We start from the raw sequence: 21,992 nt of genomic DNA, 5'->3' as shown, positions 1-21,992 counted from the left end.
TGCATGCATTATCAATCTTTTTCTTTTTCAATGAACTCCATTTCTGGTATTAAACTTTTCCTGTGGTTCAGTTCTCTGCCACTTCTACTACCCTTTGTTCTTTCATTTTTTTAGGAATATAGATAGCTATATTTTTCAGTATTATCTTTATAGTTATTTTAGTATTTTTTTCACTGATACCCAGTTTGAGTTTGGAACATGTTTTAAACCATCTTTGCTTTCTTGATGACTCTGTGATGCTTCCGATTACTATTGCTCTTCTCCAATTTTTATGGGATATTTTTCAATTACAACAATGATGTATAAGTCATAAAGAAAATAATAATGAAATTGTAAAAAATCAGGACAAGATACTTCTAAAATGTGGTATGACAAAACTATTTATATAAAACCATAAACATTCACGATAACCTCATATTTCAAAAGATTCTAAATTCAACATTTTATTGGGGAGGGGTTTCTAGTATATATATTCTTTGCATCTGTGTGGGTGTTAATTATGATAATATTGTGAAAAGAGTTTTAGAAAATATAGCTCTTAAGCTGCAAGATATTCTAAGTTAGGTCCCAAGTTCTTTAGTTTCTGGAAAGAAGTCAAGTCATTTAACACTCGTTGCTGGGCACGCTAATCTTTTAATATGAATAGGTATTCCAGCAGAGAAAAAAAGGACCAAGCCAGCTGTTCAAAAAGTCAGTATTTTAATGTACTGAATGTTGGTGCAATATTTTATCACCTATTCTTTATGTACTGTGTCTTGATGCATTCATTAAATTATACGTCAGAATTACTTATGGGGATAGCTATCAGTTTATACTGATTTAAGACTGCAATAAAAACAGTACAAACATATGAACAGATATTAGAATTATATATCACTGATTTTTTTATACCACCCTGTCCACCTAATATTAATGGGATAACCTCTTTTGAAATATTTCTGAAGGTGACATGGATAGCCTCTGATTTACATTACGAAAAAACAGTATTATGTGCATGGACAGTTTGTTGTCAAAACCATTAAAGATGAAGTTGTGATGCCCAATTCTTAGATCTGTTTTATAATAGATCTAGGAATTGGGCATCCTTCTACTCTATACCTACACAATACAGAAAAATCAAAGTAATGGAAATCTGTTGCACAAAAGAGTCTTAAAAAAATTAAAGTGCTCAGCTGTCTGCATAGCTATAAAGGTACCAAACTCTCAGGTGCACAGTTCACAGTGGTATCCTCAGCTCCTTTAGTCACAAAACTCAGATATGAATATTAGTAATACATGACAAAGGAACCAGACTGGCGTGCTGTAACAAACACCTGCCCTCTGCACACAGACATGATGTCATTTTTTTTGCATACAAACTTTGCAAGTTTTTTGTGCCTATTCTAATCATCCAAATACTGTATAATTCATTCACAAAAAATGTAATTTACATAGACAAAAATGCCTGTACAACTTTCCAGAGAAAGAAGAAGGGCCAGTATAATTATTGAAAATTAATGAGGTGGCTTATTTCATAAAATACTGTTCAGACCTCTTGCATCCTATTGAGCTTTTAACCTCTGACTTAACTGTATAGTACAGGCCAGGCAGATTCAGAGGGGATATAGTGGCAAGATGCCCCCTGCCTTTCAGTCAACCCCAGTAGTTGGGGGTTAAACTAGCTTCGCTGAGGGAAGGGGCCACTCTGAGTGGAGGAGATGCTTCACCAGCATGCAGGGTGACAAGAGAAAGGAATTGCCAGGTAAGCAACAACATCCTGGGAGTAGGGGGCCACAACTATCCTGTGAGTGGCAGGGAGGCGCACCCTCAGGAGGCCTCAAGTGCCTCTACACTAATGCTCATAGTACGGGGAACAAGCAGGAGGAACTGTGCCTCCTGATTGCGAATAAGAATCCAGACTTGGTAGGACTCATATAAACCTGGTGGGACCCCACCCACGACTGCGCGGTGGACATTCAGGCATACACCCTATAGAGAAGTGACAGGACAGAGAGGAAAGGTGGGGAGGGGGGTCACGCTCTATGTCAAAAAGCACCTCACAACATCAAGGATTAGTTTCGGGTTAGAGGAGAGTAGGGTGGAGACACTGTGGGTCAAACTACAAGGGGGGCGTGGTGAAAGGGACCTTACAGTGGGTGTCTACTACCGACCACCCAACCAGGGGGAAGAGCTGGACCGGGACTTCTCCAGTCAACTTGTGGAGGCAGTTAGGCAAAGGGATGTTTTGTCATGGGTGACCTAAACTACCCAGACATTTGCTGGGAGGAGCAGACAGCCAGGTCTGACCGCTCACATAGGTTCCATGCTGTATTACAGGACCTTCACCTTATCCAGGAAGTGCACAGCCCCACTAGGGGTAATGCCTTTCTGGACCTGGTCCTGGCCACTGGGGATGACCAGGTGAGGGGACTGCAGGTCCTTGACCACCTGGGCAATAGAGATCATCACCTGCTAGAATTCACTATCCAGCACAGGGTGACAAAGGCCTACAGCAAGACTAAAGCCCTTGACTTGAGAACAGCCAACTTCAATGAGCTTTGGAGATTAGTGGGGGAGGCACTGAGGGCCCAGAAGGTAGAGGAGATGGGAGTCCATGAGGGATGGTCATATCTTAAGGAGACAATCCTCCAGGACCAGAGTAACAGTCCCTGAGAGAAGCAAGGGGGGTAAGAGTGCTCAGAAACCCCCTTGGCTCAGCAAGGGCATTCAGGAATGCCTGAGGGCTAAAAGGATGGAGTAGAACCAGTGGAAGGGAGGAACTATCACCAAGGAGGAGTACTCCTTCTATGCCCAGGAGTGTAGGAGGGCTATTAGGAAGGCGAAGGCAGAGATGGAGCTCAGGCTAGTGTCCAGGATTAAGGACAACAAAAAGTCCTTTTTCAAGTACATTGGGAGTAAGAAGAGGGCACCAGGCAATGTAGGGCCCCTGCAAGACTCAAATGGTAACCTTGTGGCTACACCAGACGAGAAAGCTGATATTTTTAAGTTTCTTTGCCTCTTTTCTTGAACAGGGACCAGGACATCCCTCCTACCAGAGGTAGGGACAATCTCAGGAATAGCTCTGTCAGGCCTTCAGTCAGCACAGGTGTAGTTAGGGATCTTCTGGAAGGGCTGGACATTTTTAAATCTGCAGGTCCAGATGTCCTCCACCCAAGGGTGTTGACGAAGCTGGCAGGGGTCATCACGGAGACTTTGGCCCGGCTATATGAGCATTCACGGTCATCCGGCCAGGTGTCGAAGGATTGGAAACCAGCTAATGTGGTCCCAATTTTTAAGAAAGGGAGGAAGGAGAACCCAAGTAACTATAGGCCTGTAAGCTTCACCTCAGTGCTCGGGAAGATCTTGGAGAGAATCATCAAGGAGCACATCTGTGGGGGGCCAGCATGGGAGATCACGCTCAGGGGGAACCAGCATGGGTTCGTCAAAGGCAGGTCCTGCCTGACCAACCTGATTGCCTTTTATGACCAGGTAACATCTCAAGCAGGTCCAAAGAGGTGATCCTCCCCCTCTATGCGACACTGGTCAGGCCGCAGTTGGATTACTGCATCCAGTTCTGGGCACCACACTTCAAGAGGGATGTGGACAGCATGGAGAGGGTCCAGAGGAGGGCCACTCGCATGATCAGGGGACAGCAGGGCAGGCCCTATGAGGAGAGGCTATGGGACCTGAACCTGTTCAGCCTCCACAAAAGAAAGCTGAGGGTGGATATAGTGGCCTGTTATACACTAGTCGGGGGGATCAGCAGGCATTGGGGGAGTCACTGTTCCCCTGAGCACCGCCAGGAGTGACCAGGAATAAGGGTCACAAGCTGGCAGAGGGTAGGTTTAGGTTAGATATCAGGAGGCGCTACTTCACGGTCAGGGCGGCTAGGGTCTGGAACCAACTTCCAAGAGAAGTGGTGCAGGCTCCTACCCTGGGGGTGTTTAAGAGGAAGTTAGATGAACATCTTGCTGGGGTTGTTTGACCCCAGTATTCTTTCCTGCCGTGGCAGGGGGTCAGACTAGATGATCTGCTCAGATCCCTTCCAACCCTAGAAACTCTGAAACTATAACTAAATCTTTGGATGATGGTGTTGCCGTGGACGTAGTCTTTCTAGACTTTAAGAAGGCCTTTGACACTGTCTCTCACCCCATTGTCATCAATAAATTAGGCGACTATGGCATTGATGCCTACACAGTTGGATGGGTAAAAAATTGGCTGATGATGGACAAGTCATACTCAACCTGGCGAGATGTGAGCAGTGGGGTCCCCCAGGGATCAGTCCTGGGGCCTGCACTGTTTAACATCTTCATCAGCGACTTGGATGAGGGGTTTGAAAGCACATTGTCCAAGACTGCTGATGACACTAAGAAGTGGGCACACTTGAAGGAACAGAAACTGCACATAGATTTAGACAGACTACAAAAGTGGGCAGATGAGAATAGGATGGAGTTCATCGTAGACAAATGCAGGGTGCTGCACCTTGGGAGAAGGAATCCACAGCATACATCCCCTTTGGAAAGCACAGAGGCGGAAAGGCATCTTGGAGTCATTACTGACTCCAGGATGAACATGAGCTGCCAATGCCAGACCACAGCCAGCAAGGCCAGCCATACCTTGTAATGCATCCAAAGGTGCATCTCAAGCTGGTCCAGAGAGGTGATACTACCCCTCTGTGCAACATTGGTCAGGCTGCAATTGGAGTACTGCGTCCAGTTCTGGGCACTGCACGTTAAAAAGGATGTGGCCAGCCTGGAGAGAGTTCAGAGGAGGGCCACCCATTTGATAAGAGGGCAGCAGGACAGGCCCTATGAGGAGAGACTAAGGGACCTGAATCTATTCAGCCTCAGCAAGAGGAGGCTGAGGGGGGGATCTGGTGGCTGCCTACAAACTCATCAGGCGAGATCAACAGCAAATAGGGAGAGCCCTATTTTCCCCAGCACCACCTGGGGTGATGAAGAACAATGGTAATAAGCTGATGGAGAATAGGTTTAGGTTAGAGATCAGAAGGCAGTATTTTACAGCTAGGGTGGCCAGAATCTGGAACCAACTTCCCAGGGAAGTGGTCCTCGCCCCTACCTTGGGCAAATTCAAAAAGAGGTTAGATGATCACCTGCCTGGGGTCTTGTGAACCCAGCATTCATTCCTGCCTGTGGCAGGGGGTCAGGCTAGATGATCTGATCAGGTCCCTCCTGAACCTAGCTACTAAGAAACTGTGAAACTATAAAGGAAGAAAGAATTCCACCTTTTCCTTCCCTTCCATGGCATGTCCCATCCCCTCCCATTGCCCCCCTTTCACCCGCCCACCACTGCTACTGTCCTTGCTGCCCTGAGAGCAATGTTGTGGGCGGCAGCTGGTGGCAGCAAGTAGGGTTTTCTTCTCTGCCTGGTCCTCCTGGGTGTTCTCTGACAGCTTAGTAGCAAGTGCAGGGGAAGGGAACCCACCCACTGCTACTGCTGCCCCCAGCAAATCCCAGCTTTCCATGTAGCCAAGCCAGAGCATCTCTGGTGCCACTCTCCCCTGCTCAACTCTGCCTGCAGGGCAGCCATGTGTAGCTGGGCCAGAGGCAGTTGTGCATGGGAGAGGGGAAGAATGGAGGGAAGGGGACATGCCACTGATTGGGGGGGAAGTTCGAGTGGGGAGGGAAGATTCTTATCTAGGTGAGGAGCTTTAAAAAAGTCCCCCATTGCTGCTGTCACTGCAGGGTCTGCCTGCCAAGGTTGGGGTGGGGTGGGAAAGGAGAAAGCTGGGAACAGAGGTTGCAGCTAACCCTCCAACGCTTACGACTGCTTCTGCACCGTCCTTTACAAGGGCCGAGATCCACCCAGGAGTAGAAGTACTGCAGTACTGAATTTACTGATTTTCTTCCAGTTAATTTTGGCTCAAATGTCATTGAAAGCCACAACTAAACAATAATGGACACATACAGTGAAAAGAATATGAGGTAATATCTAGCCCTCCAAACAAAAATGGAGAAACTTAGTTTGTAAGCAAATATATAATCCCAGTTAAGCTCATATCCAGCCTTTTCATTCTTACAAAATGTAGAATATATCAAAGCAAATGAATAACTCCATCATGTTATATTAGTGTGAACACAAGATTTGTAGAATATGTTTTTTTTAGTAGTTTGGGAATGTTAATATTAAGCTAGAGTGATATCCTGAATCCTCTTTGCCTCACTCTTTACATATTAGGAACTAAGACTGGTAAATTTAAATTTTTTTCAGCTACTATACACATAGTCTATTTTCATTGAATGAGTTGCAAAATACCACTCAATTCCTTTCCAGATCCTCCTAATGCACAGGATTTATAACATTACTATTAGTGATTTGTATTGCAGTAGCACCCCAAAAAGCATTAATTGGGATTGGAGCCTACTGTGTTATGTGTTGCAAATACAAAGGAAGAATGCTAAATGATACTCATTTTACCCCCTTATGTAGCTGCACTGACTTCAAAGGGACCATGCATGTGAGAAGGGTAGGTAGGATTAGCTCTTAGTGTTCTAACAAGTGAGAATACGAATGGATTAGAAAATCTGTGTATCCTGAAATTAAGAAAGGCTTACCATTCAAATCACTGGATTCTGTAATTTCCTGTCATTCACTTTCAGTAATTTACTGGGGAAATGTCTGAATACTTCTAAAATGCCTGACATGATACCAGCTCAACTGCTATGGATCAACTTGATTTCTCCTCAGATTTCATTTTAACGCAGAGACCCACCCACAGAAGCAGATCCAGGATTTTATAAAGGGAGGGAGGCTACAGGAGCACCAACAGGCACTGGAGGGGTGGCTGCACCACCCACTCCCAGCCTTCTCCCTCCCCTCCCACTGGGCCACACAGACCACACCCCAGGAGCAGCAGTCAGGGACTTTAGAAGGTAAGTATTCTCCCACTCCTTCCCTTTCATGCTCAGAAGCACGTCTCCCACCTTCCTTCCCACTGCCCCCCTCCCCAAGGTACAACTGTTGGTATCCCCATTGTCCCTGGTGTTTTGGGGTTGGGAGGAGGAGAGCTCTTGTCCTGCTGCAGCCAAGCTGTACAGGGGCTGGGCTTAGCCCAGGATGGTGGCAGCAGCAGGTGAGCAGGCTTCCACTCCCCATGCCTGCTTCCAGCTGGCAGAGAATACCCAGGGGAGGCAGGCAGGGAGGGGGAACTCACCCACCTACCACCACCACCAGTGTCCCACGTTTAGCCCAGACACTGTACAGGCAGGCTGAAGTAAAACAGGACTTTTAGCCCTGGGATGGTGGCAGCAGCAGGCAAGCATGGAAGGATGCGAGGGGATGTGATTCTGAGCCGGGGGGGCGGGGAAAGAGGGCAGTAATGCTCACCTGCTTCAGAACTTGAAGTCCCAGGCTGCTGCTCTTGCCATGTGGTCAGAAAAGGGAATGTGGTCATGCCACAGCACCCCCTCTGGATCTGCCCTTGCCTATACCTCATTTTTAGGCACACCATACTTAAAAATTCCTTCTGAATTAGACTTTTCTACTGCTTTCCTGCTAGTCTGTATAACTGAAGACAAGCACCCCCCACTACTTTTGTGCAATTTGGGATCTTCCATGCTCACTTCAGAGATGCTCAATTCATTTCTGTGATTCTGTCAATATTTTATCTTAAAAAGCTCAGTCTAATTATTACCCTCTGGGTAGCAGGTAGTGAAGCTAGGGGAAGGGGTGGGGCTGCAGCTGGGTGGAGCCCTCACCCTGGGGGTATCATAGTATCATAGTAGCTAGAGTCGGAAGGGACCTAGGTAGATCATCTAGTCCGACCCCCTGCCTTGGCAGGAAAGAGCACCGGGGTCAGATGACCCCGGCAAGGTGCTCATCTAACTTCCTTTTAAAAATCCCCAGGCTAGGAGCCTGCACCACTTCCCCTGGAAGCCGGTTCCAGGCCCTAGCCGCCCTGACTGTGAAGTAGCGCCTCCTAATATCTAATCTAAACTTACCCTCCGCCAGCTTGTGACCGTTATTCCTGGTCACTCCTGGCAGCGCACGGGGGAACAGGGACTCCCCCAATACCCGCTGATCCCCCCTGACCAGTTTGTAGCAGGCCACAAGGTCCCCCCTTAACCTTCTCTTGTGGAGGCTAAACAGGTTCAGGTCCTGTAGCCTCTCCTCATAAGGCCTGCCCTGCTGACCCCTGATCATACGAGTGGCCCTCCTCTGAACTCTTTCCATATCATCCACGTCCCTCTTGAAGTGTGGCGCCCAGAACTGGACGCAGTACTCCAGCTGCGGCCTGACCAGTGCCGCATAGAGGGGGAGGATCACCTCCCTGGACCTGCTCGAGATGCATCTGTGGATGCATGACAGGGTACGGTTGGCCTTCTTGACTGCCTCCCCACACTGCCGGCCCATGTTCATCGTGGAGTCAATGACGACTCCAAGATCCTTTTCCGTCTCCATGCTGGCAAGAGGGGAGTTCCCCAACCTGTAAGTGTGGTGCCGGTTCTTCCTCCCCATGTGCAACACCTTGCACTTATCAGTGTTAAACCCCATCCTATTCTCATCCGCCCACCGTTGCAACCTGTCAAGGTCAGCTTGTAGCCTATTGCACCCTTCTAGTGCACCCACATCCCCCCACATCTTAGTGTCATCAGCAAACTTGAACAGGGTGCTTTCTACCCCGTCATCCAAGTCACTGATGAAGATGTTGAACAGTGCGGGCCCGAGGACCGAGCCCTGCGGAACCCCACTGCCCACGTCCTTCCAGGTCGAGAAGAACCCATCCACTACCACCCTCTGGGTGCGGCCCTCCAACCAGTTGGCGACCCATTTCACCGTGTGGGCATCAACACCACAGTCTCCCAGCTTTTTGATGAGGACAGGGTGAGAGACAGTGTCGAAAGCCTTCCGGAAGTCCAGAAAGACTACATCCACAGCAACCCCTGCGTCTAATGATTTGGTGACCTGATCGTAAAAGGCCACCAGGTTGGTCTGACAAGACCTGCCACTGATGAACCCATGTTGGTTGCCCCTGAGCATGCATTCCCCCGCAAGGCCCTCCTGGATGTGTGCCAGGATAATTTTTTCAAAGAGCTTACCCGGGATTGAGGTAAGACTAACTGGCCTGTAATTTCCCGGGTCCTCTTTTTTTCCCTTTTTGAAGATAGGGACCACATTGGCCCTCTTCCAGTCCTCCGGCACCTCACCAGAGCACCATGAGTGCTCATAGAGCCGCGCCAGAGGTCCCGCAATGACCTCGGCCAGTTCCTGTAGAACCCTAGGGTGAAGATCGTCCGGACCAGCGGACTTGAACACGTCCAGCCTCTCCAGAAGTACCCTAACTAACTCCTCGCTATCCTCTGGCCCAGGCGTGTCTCTCCCGGGGCCCGAGGGGGGCCCAGCAGGGAGGTGGCTGAACTGGTCCCTACTTAGGAAGACAGAGGCAAAGAAATCGTTAAATATGTTAGCTTTGTCATCTGGCGTGATGACTAAGTTGCCCATCGTGTCCTGCAGGGGCCCCACATTACCCGGGACCCTCTTTTTACCCCCTATGTATTTGAAGAAGGACTTCTTATTGTCCCCAATCCGGGAAGCTAGTCCTATCTCCATCTCTGCCTTGGCCCTCCTGACTGCCCCCCTACATCCTCGGGCGACTGTAACATAGTCCTTCTTGGTGATGACCCCATCTCTCCATTGGGTGTATGCCTCCCTTTTAGCAAGGAGACATTCCCGGATGCTCTTAGTGAGCCATGGGGGTTTATGTGCCCTCCTGCTCCCTTTGACTCTTGTTGGGATTACCTCCCTTTGGGCATGGAGGATCGTCTCCTTAAGGAGCAACCACTCCCCTTCGACATCTGATTCCCTTCCCCTCTGGGTCCTCAGCGCTTCCCCAACGATCCTCCTTAGCTTGTTGAAGTCAGCCCTCCTAAAGTCTAGGGCTGTTGCCTTGCTGCAGCCCTTTGCCACCTTTCGCTGGATGGTGAATTCCAGCAAGCGATGATCACTGTCTCCCAGGTGGCCCATCACCTGCAGCCCCCTCACCAGGTCATCACCCGTGGCCAGCACCAGGTCCAACAAGGCGTCTCCCCTGGTGGGACTGTGCACCTCCTGGGTTAGATGGAGGTCCTGCACTCTGGCTAAGAACCGACGTGAGCGATCAGACTTGGCTGACTGCTCCTCCCAGCAGATGTCTGGGAAGTTCAGGTCCCCCATGATGACCACATCCTTAGCCCTCACTGCCTCTGTGAGCTGACCTAAGAATTCCTGGTCGAGCTCTTCTCCCTGGTTGGGAGGTCTATAGTAGACTCCCACCGTTAAGTCTCTCTCCCCTGGACTGCCTTTTACTCTAACCCAGAGCACCTCAGAGTGCCCCCCCTCTACCTCTAATCTGGTGCTGATTAACGAGGAAGTATATTCCTCCTTGATGTAGAGTGCTACTCCTCCACCTTTCCTTCCTATCCTGTCCCTCCTGTATAGCCTATAGCCCTTGACACTCACCGCCCAGTCATGCGATGAGTCCCACCACGTTTCTGTGATCCCTACTATGTCAGGGCTGGTGACAGCTAGGAGGAGGGCAAGTTCCTCCTGCTTCTTCCCCATACTTCGAGCATTCGTGTAGAGGCATTTGAGGCCTCCAACGGTCGTGCCCACTGACCCCCTAGTCTCAGCAATGCCCCGTCCCCCATCACTTACCTGTTTCTCCCTTTTGACCATTGGTCTGGGCTCGCTGGCTGTTGCTGGGCCTGGTAGTTCATTGTCTCCTCCGCCCTCATCTTCCCCCTCCCCCGACAAGCCTAGTTTAAAGCCCGTCGAAGGAGGTTCACCAACCTGGAAGAGAACACACGCTTACCTTTAGGGGAAAGGTGGAGCAACACAGAGCTCAGGTGGGCAGGGTGTGGGTGTGGATGAGGGGGAAGAGTTATGGGGATCCCTCCCACACTCCTCCCCATGGTATGCAATCCTGGCAGGCAGTGGGAGGCAGTCGCAGCAGCATGGAGGGGTGCTCTGCTTAGTGCTGGTGCCTGGCTCCAGCCAGAGCCGCAAGGAGTGCAGCCCCCATCAGGCTGTTTGTTTCCCTGGGGCTCCCTGCACTTGTGAGGCACAGGAGGGAAACCCTGGGTACAGAAGGGAAGCCTCAGGAACGGGAGCAGCCTGGGGTAGGGAAAGCAACTGCCTCCGGCACCTGGGACTTCCCTCCTGTGCCCGGTGAGCACTGGGGAAACAAACAGCCTGGCAAGAGCTGCACTCCTTGCTACAATGTGCAGCTCTGGCCAGAGCCAGGCACCAGTGCTCCCACCTAGTGCTGCATTATGAAGGGAGTGTGGGGGGAGCCCACACCCCTCACACTCTTCCTTCCAACCCACAAACCACTCCCTCCATTGCTGCCTACATTGACTGGAGGAGAGGACAGTGTGTTCCAGAGCCATACACCCACGCCCCACAAACACACCACAGCACCCAACATATTTTATGCCCTCCCACACACAGCCATACACCCTCAAACTCCCCGCATACTCCACATACATACACACCCACTACACACACACCCCACCATACACCCCCCATCCCCCACATGCAATATGAGAGGAACTGAGGGAGCCACGTGCCGCCCAGCTCCTACAGTACAGGAGGTATGCTGCCTGTCCAGAGCTAAGATTTGGGACGTCACAGCAAGGCTTCCAGACCTAATCAGGCCCACTGACTACTACCTCATGGTCCTCATCCATGTTGGAATGAATGATGCGGCCCAGAGAAGTCTGGGACAGGTCATGGCTGACTACATGGCTCTGGGAGACAGGCTTAGAGGCTTGGGGGCACAAGTAGTCTTCTTATCAGTCCTCCCGGTCAGCAGCCATGGCCAGCACCACAGCAACTGCATTGAGGAGGTCAACTCATGACATCAAAGCTGGTGCTACTGTGTGGGGTTTGGCTTTCTAGACCATGATCCGTACTTCCAGGACAAGACCTTGCTAGGACAGGACAGGACGGTCTACATGCCTCTCCAACAGGTAAGTGTCTCTTCTTTTACAAGTTGGCAGACCTCCCATGTACAGCTTTCAACTAGCTTCATTGGGGGATGGGGATGCAGTTCAGGACAAGATCGAGTAAGACAAGCCATGAACCACATGCTGGAAATGATCAGGTTAGCATTAAGGGGCCCACTAAGAATCAGGATAGGGGAATACTAGAGCATCTATCAGGGGCCTTAGGTGTCTCTATACTAACGCTAGAAGTATGGGAAACAAGCAGAAGGAACTTGCATTCCTGTTTGCAGACAAAGATCTCAACCTGGCTGGTCTAACAGAAATCTGGTGGGACCCTACCCATGACTGGGCAGTGGTAGGGCTATAGGATATACAGGCAGGATAGATTGGGGAAAAAGTGTGGGGGGTTACTATAAAAGTTAGGGAATGTTATACATCTTCTGTAATAAAGATGGGGACAGAAGAAGGGCAAATCAAAGTCCGATGGGTCAGATTACAAGGGGGTAGGGGTGAAAGGGACTTGGTAATGTGGGTCTATTACAGACCCTCACACCAGGAGGAAGAGTTAGACCTACAATTCTCAAAACAGCTCTCAAAGGCAGTACGCTCAAAAGACCTAGTTGACATTGGTGACCTAAAGTACCCAGACATCTGCTGGGAGGAGCAGTCGGCCAGGTCTGCCCGTTCACGTAGGCTCTTAACCTGCATATAGGACCTGCATCTAACACAGGAGGTATGCAATTCCACCAGGGGAGATGCCTTACTTGACTTGGTGCTAGCCACAGGGGAGGATTTGGTGGGGAATCTACAAGTACAAGGTAACCTAGAGGTAAGTGACTACCAGTTGATAGGATTTGCTATCTGGCGTAAGGTGGGAAAGACAAGTAGTACAGCAGTAGTGCTAGACTTCTGGAAGGCTAACTTCAACGAGCTCAGGAGATTAGTTAGGGTGGGACTAAGGAGTAATCACATCTATGAGATGGGAGTCCAAGAAGGGTGGGAGTTCCTCAAGAGACTGATCCTACAGGTGCAGAGGGGTACCATCCCAGTACACGCACGGGGAGGCAAAAGAGCCAGAAAATATTCTTGGCTGAGCAGAGAAATCCAGGAGCACCTTCAGAGGAAAAAAAAAAGGCCTACAGGCTATGGAAGCAGGGGGCAGACACCAAGGAGGAGTATACCTGCTTGGCTCACACTTGCAGAGAAGCAGTGAGGAAGGCAAAGCAGATACAGAACTCAAGTTGGCAACAAAGATTAAAAATAACAAAAAATCCTTCTTTAAGTACATAGAGAGGAGGAAGAAGGCGCAGGGTAACATAGGGCAGCTACAGAATGGACTAGGGCAACTTGTAACTGATAGGATGGAAAAAGCAGAGCTCTTAAGTAATAACTTTGCTTTTGTTTTCCTGGACATGGATACAAATACACTTCCCAATGAGTCTTTAGTCTGGAGTGAGAATAATAACAATCCACCAACAGTTAGGACTGACCTAATGAAGGGGCACTTGGAAGGATCGGACATATTTAACTCAGCAGGCCCCGATGATCTTCACACAAGGGTACTAAAGGAATTGGCCAACGACATAGCAGAACCACTGGCGCAACTGTTTGAGCACTCATGGCACTTGGAACAGGTCCAGAGAACTGGAAAAGGGCCACCGTGGTCCCTATTTTCAAGAAGGGGAGGAAGGACTCAGGTAAGTATAGGCCAGTTAGCCTCACCTCTATTCTCAGCATGACCTTAGAAAAAAAATCATAAAGGATCACATTTCCAGGGGACCAGCAGGTAACACAATGTTAAGGGACAACCAACATAGGTTTATAGCAGGCAGATCCTGCTCGACTAACCTGGTCTCTTTGTATGACCAGGTCACAAAGTGCTTAGATGCAGGAGTGAAAGTAGATATTATTTACCTGGATTTTAAGAAGGCTTTTGACACAGTGTCACATCCAATTCTTACAAGCACACTGAGTAGCTGTGATGTGGATTTTTTCACAGCAAGGGGGGGTGAAAAACTGGCTTATGGAATGCACCCTGAGAGTGGTGGTGCATGGGTCGGTTTCTCCCTGGAGAGGTGTGGGCAGGGGTGTCCTCCAAGGCTTTGTCCTTGGACCAGTACTGTTTAATATCTTCATCAGTGATTTGGATAAAGGTGTTGAAAACACCTTGTCCAGATTTGCAGATGACACTAAACTATGGGGTATAGTAAACACAATGCAGGGCAAGGAGTGAATTCAGGCAGATTTGGACAGACTGGGGAAGTGGGTGGATCAGAATAAGATGCAATTTAACAAGAATAAGTGCAAGGTGCTGCACCTGGGGAGAAAGAATCTCCAACACACCTATAGGCTGGGGGGTACCATTCTGAGTACCACAACTGTGGAAAGAGATCTCAAGAGTCCTGGCTGACACAAAAATAAACATGAGTCACCAGTGTGACAAGGTAATAAGCAAAGCTAACCGCACCCTTTCTTGCATCAGCAGGTGCATCATGAGCAGGTCTAGGGAAGTAATAATTCCCCTCTATGCGGGATTGGTGAGGCTGCAGATGGAGTACTGCATTCAGTTTTGGGCGCCTCACTTCAAGAGGGATGTGGATAACCTTGAGAGGGTTCAGAAGAGGGCTACTTGTATGGTTGAGGGCCTACAGGTAAGACCCTATGAAGACAGATTGAGGGACCTGAATCTCTTCAGCCTCCACAAGAGAAGGCTGAGAGGTGATCTTGTGGCTGTCTACAAACTCATCAGGAGGTCAGCAGAGAATAGGGGATATTCTGTTTACCAGGGTGCCCCTCGGAGTTACCAGAAATAATGGCCACAAACTGAAGGAGAACAGATTTAGATTGGACATAAGGAAGAAATTCTTTACGGGGAGGGTTGCCAAAATATAGAATGGGCTTCCAACGGAGGTGGTGCTTTCCCCTACCTTGGAGGTGTTCAAGAAGAGATTAGACAGGTATCTGACTGGGGTTACTTAACCCCAGCCCTCTTTCCTGCCTAGAGCAGGGGGTTGGACCCGATGATCTACCAGGCCCCTTCTGACCCCAGAAATCTATGAATCTATGAAATAAGACTGAGAAATTATTTTTGAGTTATTATGCAATCACCTCTATATAGTCTACACAAACACAAAACATGACAAAAATATTTTTTGTAATAAAATTAAAATATGTTATAGTAGGTGTTTGACTTTTCGTGGTTTTTTTTTTTTGATTCTAAGATGGCACACCCTCCCCACCCCTCCCAAAAGGAGCATTTCCGGGGGATCAGGGGAGGGACTTCTGGTGGCAAAGGTCATGGGTGGGACTTCCAGTCCCAAGATGGCGGCCAGGGGGTCACCTATCAAGGTGTGGGGCTACCTGTGCAGCCCTAAACAGTTCACCAAACCTCGTTAAGTAACTGGCCCTCTGCCCAAAATAATTGCCCACCCTTGCTCTAAGGGCATAAGCAGTACCACACCGAGCCAGACCAATGATCCTTCTATACCAGTATTCTGTCCCTGAGAGAAGCAGGAGCTGATGATATGGATGGAGAATGTATGAACAGGATATGTCTAGAATGATCCATTCTCTGTCACACTCTTTCTGGAATCCATTAATATAGCTATATGCCTTTAAAGTGGTCTTAGAAAACTTTAAGAAAATCAAGTGTTTTAAAATACACAGTCGACAGGTTTTGATGCATATTTATGTTATCTTTATGTCAAAGCTCACCCATTTAAAAGAAGTAAATATGTTTCTGGAGAGTTTTATATTCCTTAGAGATGAGATTGCCATTTTTACTATACAGCCACACAGGAGAAGCAAGTCACATACTTCTTGGCTTACCTTCACTACTGATGTGTGCCTGAGTGTGAAACTATATTCAATGGATAAAACTGTTACAATTAATCATTACCATATTTACTAGATTAAAAGATGATATTTTCCTCTCACTTAATATGCTAGGGGGTGGGACCATTGTCTTAGAATTGAGTATGAGGCATCAGGAGGCAGACAGCTGCAGCTCCAGTCCCAACCTAGGTTGGCATGAGCTGCAGCTGCAGCTTTTCCCTCCACTGCCTCTGCACCCACCACCACTCCTCCCCTTCTGCCTTAGGCCCCCACTGAACCCAGTCTCCGCACTGTACCACTTCTCCCTTCCCCTCCACTCCATCTTACCTTTGCTCTGGTGCCAGTAGGCTCTGTCCTCGCTGCAGCCTGGAGCACAGAGAGTCAGGCACGGAGCACAGCCCCAGTTCAGCCCAGCAGACAGGGCCACCCCCAGAGTGGATGAATTGGGGTGACTTCCCTGGGCCCCACAGACAGTGCCATACAGGCCCCGCCACGCACTGCCCCCACCAAGAGCACTGCTGGCTCTGGCCGGCAGCAAAATGGGGGAGCTAACAGGACCCAGCCCCTCCAAATGGAGGGTAGCAACAGGTATAGCCTTAGGCCATGCAAAGGCTGCTGCATCAGGGGGGAAGGGCAGGCCCACTCAGCTACCCTGCACTCACAGCCAGCACTGCAGCTGGCCCAGATGCATGCAGGCAGGTAAGTTTCTTTTAATCTTCTTTATCACCCTAGGCTTGGGGTGGGGTCAGGGAGCAGGGAGGCAGATCAAGACTCCCACAGTGTGGGGGAGAGTGGGGTAGGGGAAGGGCAAATCATTCACCCCTGCCCCATCCCTGCTGCACAATAGAGCTGTCCCATGACCCAGCCCAGCCAGGCCAAGTCATGGGATAGTCAGAGCCCAACAGCTCATGCAGGGATGTGGGCAGGCAGCTCTCACTGCTGTGTGCACCACAGGAAGCCAAGTGGAGGGAAAGGTGAGATCCACCCCACTTGCAGCTGCCCTGTGCTGCACCTCTGGACAAGTTGCTGGGCTCCAATTGTCCCAAGACTGGCCCAACTAGGGCTCCAGTCATGGCAAACCAGGCCCCAGCTGGGCCAGGCTGCAGGACAATTGGAGCCCAGGGCCCCTCCAGAGGCGCGGCACTGGGCAGCCAAAGCGGGGGGAGACGTGGCCCCCGATCTTTGCATAGGACAAGTGGGCCACAGCTGCGAGCTGTGCTCTGCTCTGCACCTCCACACCTCACTTTGAAAGTTGCATGGCACCATGTACCTTGCTGCTTGCCCACCAGCGGGACACACATGGTAGTACTGACCGCTTTCAAAGCAGTGGCAGCAGGGAGGCATGGAGGCGCAGAGCCCTCCGGCCCGGCAGTGTAGCCGAGGCTGGCCCTGCTCTGGACCCCCCTGGGTGGTGCGTGGCTAGGGCCAGTGTGGGGACGCAGCTGGGACCAGGAGCTAGCCAGGACCAGCAGGCAGCTGGGGTCAGTGCAACACCAAGTAATGCCACTCCCCCCCAGCCCTTTCCCCTCCCCCTGCAGAATTTTCAGGGGGGGGGGTATATGTGTGCATGCACATTCAGCCCCCCCCCAATTTTTTTTCTTCCTCCACCTATGCTGCTCACCATACCCCCCTCCCCTGGGCCCCTAGGGATAGCTCTGCCAGCAATGCCAGCTCCACACCACTGCTATGGGGCCAGGCTGGGGCCATGCTTGGTGCCCCAGGCTCCATCAGGGACAAAGCCTGCTGGCACTGTAGCAGAGGTAAGTGGTAGCTAGAGGGGTAGGTGGGGCATTGAGATTGAGGAAAGGGAGCAGGGACCTGAGGCTGCAGAAGGTCAGAAGCAGCATGGTGAGGGTAAGGGGAAGATGAGGGAAGGGGGGTGGGGGCATGAAGCTGTGGGCAGTAGGCAGGGGACAAGCTATATACCTTCCTCACAGCATCAACACTGCCTGCTTCCTACCACCTGTCCCCCCTACTGCCTGTCCCACACTGCTACCTCCACCACCTTCCCTTTAGTGCCTCCTCCACTGCCTGCCCTACCTGTCTGTCTGTCCCTGCACTCTTTGTCCCCTTATCATCTGTTCCCCCATTGCCTGCAGTAGCAGAGGGATCAGTATAAGATAATCCTCCAATAATTAGATTCTCTATATGAAAAAGTATAATACATTTATAAATTTTCTATGTATAGAACCTACATTATGGGGGGAGGGGTCATCTTAGATTTATATAAACACAGTACTTACTATTTAAATGCAGCATCTAGGGTATGTTATGGTATTGGTCTAATAGTTTTCCAACTAAGACAAGGTTACAGCAGTCATGTTTGCTTGGTCCGTTACTTTGTAATCTATTATTGAATGATTTAAAATATGCTAATAGGGAATCAGTCCTGTGTACTTATGTTATTGAAAGATTCTGTATCTCTTTCTTGCTTTATGCAGATGACACGTTATTAATGTCAAAACCCCAAACAGGCCTCCAAATGTTATTAGATGCTTTTCAGCAATATTTCATAGATTTCATAGACATTAGGGCTGGAAGGGACCTGAGAAGATCATGAAGTCCAGATCCCTGCCACAGGGGCAGGAAGTCAGCTGGGGTGACTGGATCCCAACAAGATAAACATCCTATTGACTTTTAAAGGAGTCCAGAGTAGGTGCTTGCACCACCACTGGTGGCAGTCTGCTCCAGACCTTAGGGGCTTGAACAGTAAAGAAGTTCTTCCTTATGTCTAGCCTGAAACTGTCTTGGAGGAGTTTGTGACCATTTGACCTTGTCATCCCATGAGGTGCTCTGGTGAACAGGGGTTCCCCCAGATCCTGATGTACACCCTTTGTATACTTATAGGTAGCCACCAGGGCCCCCCTGAGCCTGCACTTTTCCAGGCTGAAGAGTCCCATAGCTCTCAGCCTCTCGTCATAAGGTCTGTTTTCCTGCCCTCTGATCATGCCCATCAGGCTCTCCTCTGGACTCTCTCAAGCTTCTCCACATCCTTGTTAAACTGTAGAGCCCAGAACTGGACACAGTACTCATGTGAGTACCTACTGAACCTCATGTGCCTCAGAAATAAACACTGTTGATTCCAAGGTTTTGGTTTCAGGGCATAAAAGGACGAAATGAGTTTGATTTTTTACAGGAAAAGAAATTAGGAGATGGTGTCTTCATTTAAATACCTTAGAGACTATTTTAAGAAAAATATGAGCTGGAATAAGCACACTGAAAATATAAGACAGGCATAAGAGTGGTACTGGCAGCATTAAAGGTCTACAGATCTAAGGTGAAGTCCATTTTATTGTACAGAACTCCAAAGTTCATTCTAAAGTAAAAACAACCCTCTAATTTATTTTTTTTAAACAATTATTGCCTCTACCAAATTCTGTGATGGCAGGATGCAGGGGGTGGGGGGAGGTTAGGTGCTCTGAAATGGGCCTAAGGTAAGCGCTTTAGCTCAGTTATGGATTCTAAATTATGGGTTGAAAATTAGATCTTTTACACCTATCAGATAACCTAAGAAATGCATTTTAGAAAACCCTCCTTTACCACATAAACCCTTGTCTGGATGACTAAATAACATTTATATTCTTCTCCAGACAAATGGCATGGAAAACATATTGAGAGTCACTTACCCAATATTTCCCCTATATTTCATAGATACTAGGCTGGACAGGACCTCACAAGATCACCTGGTACAGACCCCTGCCCAAGGAGCAGGAAGTCAGCTGGGGTCAGACCACCCCAGCAAGATAAGCATCCAAGCATTTCTTAAAGGTATCCAGAGTAAAAAGACATCAGTTTAAGAATTAAAGATACCACCAAACTGACAAATATGTTGTGAGATTTTTTCAAACTTCTCTTTTTCTGAGATTAATAAAGCACCCTAAAAACAAGAAGAAACCATTACTAGAGTGATACTCGCTGTAATGAGAACTGGACTTGTCATGGATAGGTGGTGGTATTGGACCCCATATTCAGAGAGAATAAGTTCTTGCAGAAAGAATGAGATAAGATGACTTAAATCATTATCAGTGGTCTTGTTTGCTCTGAACAAAGAATGGATCTCTCTATTAGAGGTCACTTTACTGGGCTAATGGAGAGAAAAAATGGGCTTTTTCCTAACAATGCTATAGAGTGTCCTATATTCCCTAAGTTTATTTGCTTTACTTATTCCTTGAACAAGAGTTAAAATCAAATAGAATTCTCCTGTTTTATTTTATTGTTCACTGCTTTACTCTATTCATTTTTTTGAAACATCAGATACTATGTTCTTATTTTATTTAAACTGGTAGAATGTATGATCTGAAGGGTATGCTTTTAGCAAAAATTCTACATTATAAATTATTTACATTTTATTGGTATATATATAATGTTATTGTTCATTTTATTGTATTGTTTTAAGTGAAAGATGTATATAAACTACTAGTACTACTACTACTACAATATTCCAGTAGTATTACTCCATCCCCAAGCAGAATGGAAAGTAGGTGAGAAATAGACACCTCAGCTCTTCCTTTCTTTCTGATGATACTGATAGCAAAAAAGGGACACTTCATTTGAACTGCTATTTGATTTAAAAAACACTCTTGCTGTCTAAATACAAACACGAGTTAAAACTAAGCCACAATTAGATACAATTTCTATGTATCCTTGGCCCTGAATTAAAATACTGTTATTCATTCTTTTAGGAGTTTGAATTGTTACTTGTTTACATTCTCTGTGGTGATTTACTAATGATCAACCCATACAGAAAGGCTAACATTGTCTTATGTCTGCATTACACAGAAAGAAAAACATATTAACTCTTAGAGGAATAAAACAATATAAACCACATTTTAAATGTGGTTTCTATACAATACTGAGGAAACCATGGCAATAGTTCCTTGACATCACATGTTTTTTTAGACATCCAGTGATTATAAAGCCATCACAGCTTCTGCAAGCTTTCTAAGGTCTCTTGATAAATGTATTCCTTTTAAAACACACTGTATTATACAAATGTCAAATAGTAAAACTTGTTGCTGAATAGAAACTTAAACTCAATACAGGGACCACTGATCATGCAGCTGTTGCTCAGGAAAAGTTCCAACTGTAGTCAATTAAAGATTGCAGGGTTTGATTCATATTGTAATTGGTTCAAAAGAGAGAAACATTAACATTAAGTTAAAACGTGGAAAATTTTTTACAAAGCATATGAATTCCTCCTTATGCTGGTTTGGTGGGGCTTTCTATTATAAAACATACTGCATTATGTGACAGCCTACCAGTTGCTCTGGCAATGCAGAAATGAAAGGCTAAACTTCTTGCATGAACAAGCGAGTTTTACATAGAAACAAAGATGGAATTCACTAGTATGAAAGAGTTCAGTTATCTAGTCCTCCAAGCCCAATACTACAATAGGACAAGTTACCCAAAACTCACAGCCAGAGCTGGCCATAGGGGTGGACAATGTGGACAACCACCCAGGGCACAGTGGTCAGCGAGGCACCACACACACACGTGCACGAGCAGCCCGTGCTCACAGCAGTGCTCTCCCCTACCCCACCCTGGTCTATCCCCACCTGAGGCAGGAGGAGTGGTGCCCAGCCAACACTCCACCTCCAGCTGCTGCTCAAGAGAAGCCAGGATGGGCAGTGCAGGCAACAGCACTGGTGCCCCAGCCAGCCCCTCCACAATATGCTGAGCTGATGAGAGAAGCCCCAGGCTGGCAGGCTGACCCCCAGGACCCCTGCCAGCCAGACCTGCTTAGAGATATGAAGGCCCAGAAAAAACCCAGAAAAAACCCCATTTTTTTCCAAGGCCTTTTTTGGTTTTTTTCCCAAAACTTGTAAAAATTGAAAATTTTTGGAAAAATTTAAAAAACCTCTTATGAAATATGTTCTTTTAGAATGACAAATAAAATGTTTAAAATGAGGTGTTCATATATTGCTACCTTTACTCCCCAAAAATGTTTTCTAATAACTATATAATAGGAAGACTTTTATGTAAGACTATCTACAGTACCAGATGAGATCATTACAATTCCTGTACACCGAGGACAAGCAGTACAGTAACAACTCTCTAATGCAAGAGGGCACTGCCATTTTCACAAGAGAAGGAAGAAGGATTCAGTGTCTCCTTTGCTTGTGGACTTCCTCTACTGTTGACTTTTGATCTAGAGGTTGGCAGATCTGCTCCTTTCCTCCTGACTAGGCCTCAAAGGACTGGGAGTGGACACTGGCAGCAGCATCCATTCATTCT

The 21,992-nt window shown here is 48.0% G+C and overlaps 1 long non-coding RNA gene across 2 annotated transcripts in view; it reads right to left on the bottom strand.

Annotated features, from left to right (window-relative positions):
- The window catches only part of LOC149855759 (uncharacterized), a 183,292-nt gene that overhangs the window by 35,705 nt on the left and 125,595 nt on the right, over positions 1–21,992 (bottom strand). For both annotated transcript variants that reach the window (XR_016438519.1, XR_016438520.1), the window contains exon 2: positions 10,633–10,767. This is a non-coding gene — a long non-coding RNA (uncharacterized LOC149855759). The remainder of the gene's footprint in view (positions 1–10,632; positions 10,768–21,992) is intronic.

Source organism: Crocodylus siamensis, chromosome 11 (assembly GCF_052110815.1).
Source record: "Crocodylus siamensis isolate JL-2025a chromosome 11, ASM5211081v1, whole genome shotgun sequence".
Lineage (NCBI taxonomy): Eukaryota > Metazoa > Chordata > Crocodylia > Crocodylidae > Crocodylus > Crocodylus siamensis.
Note: the sequence above shows the minus strand (reverse complement) of the source record. Positions and strands in the feature narration are given on the sequence as shown.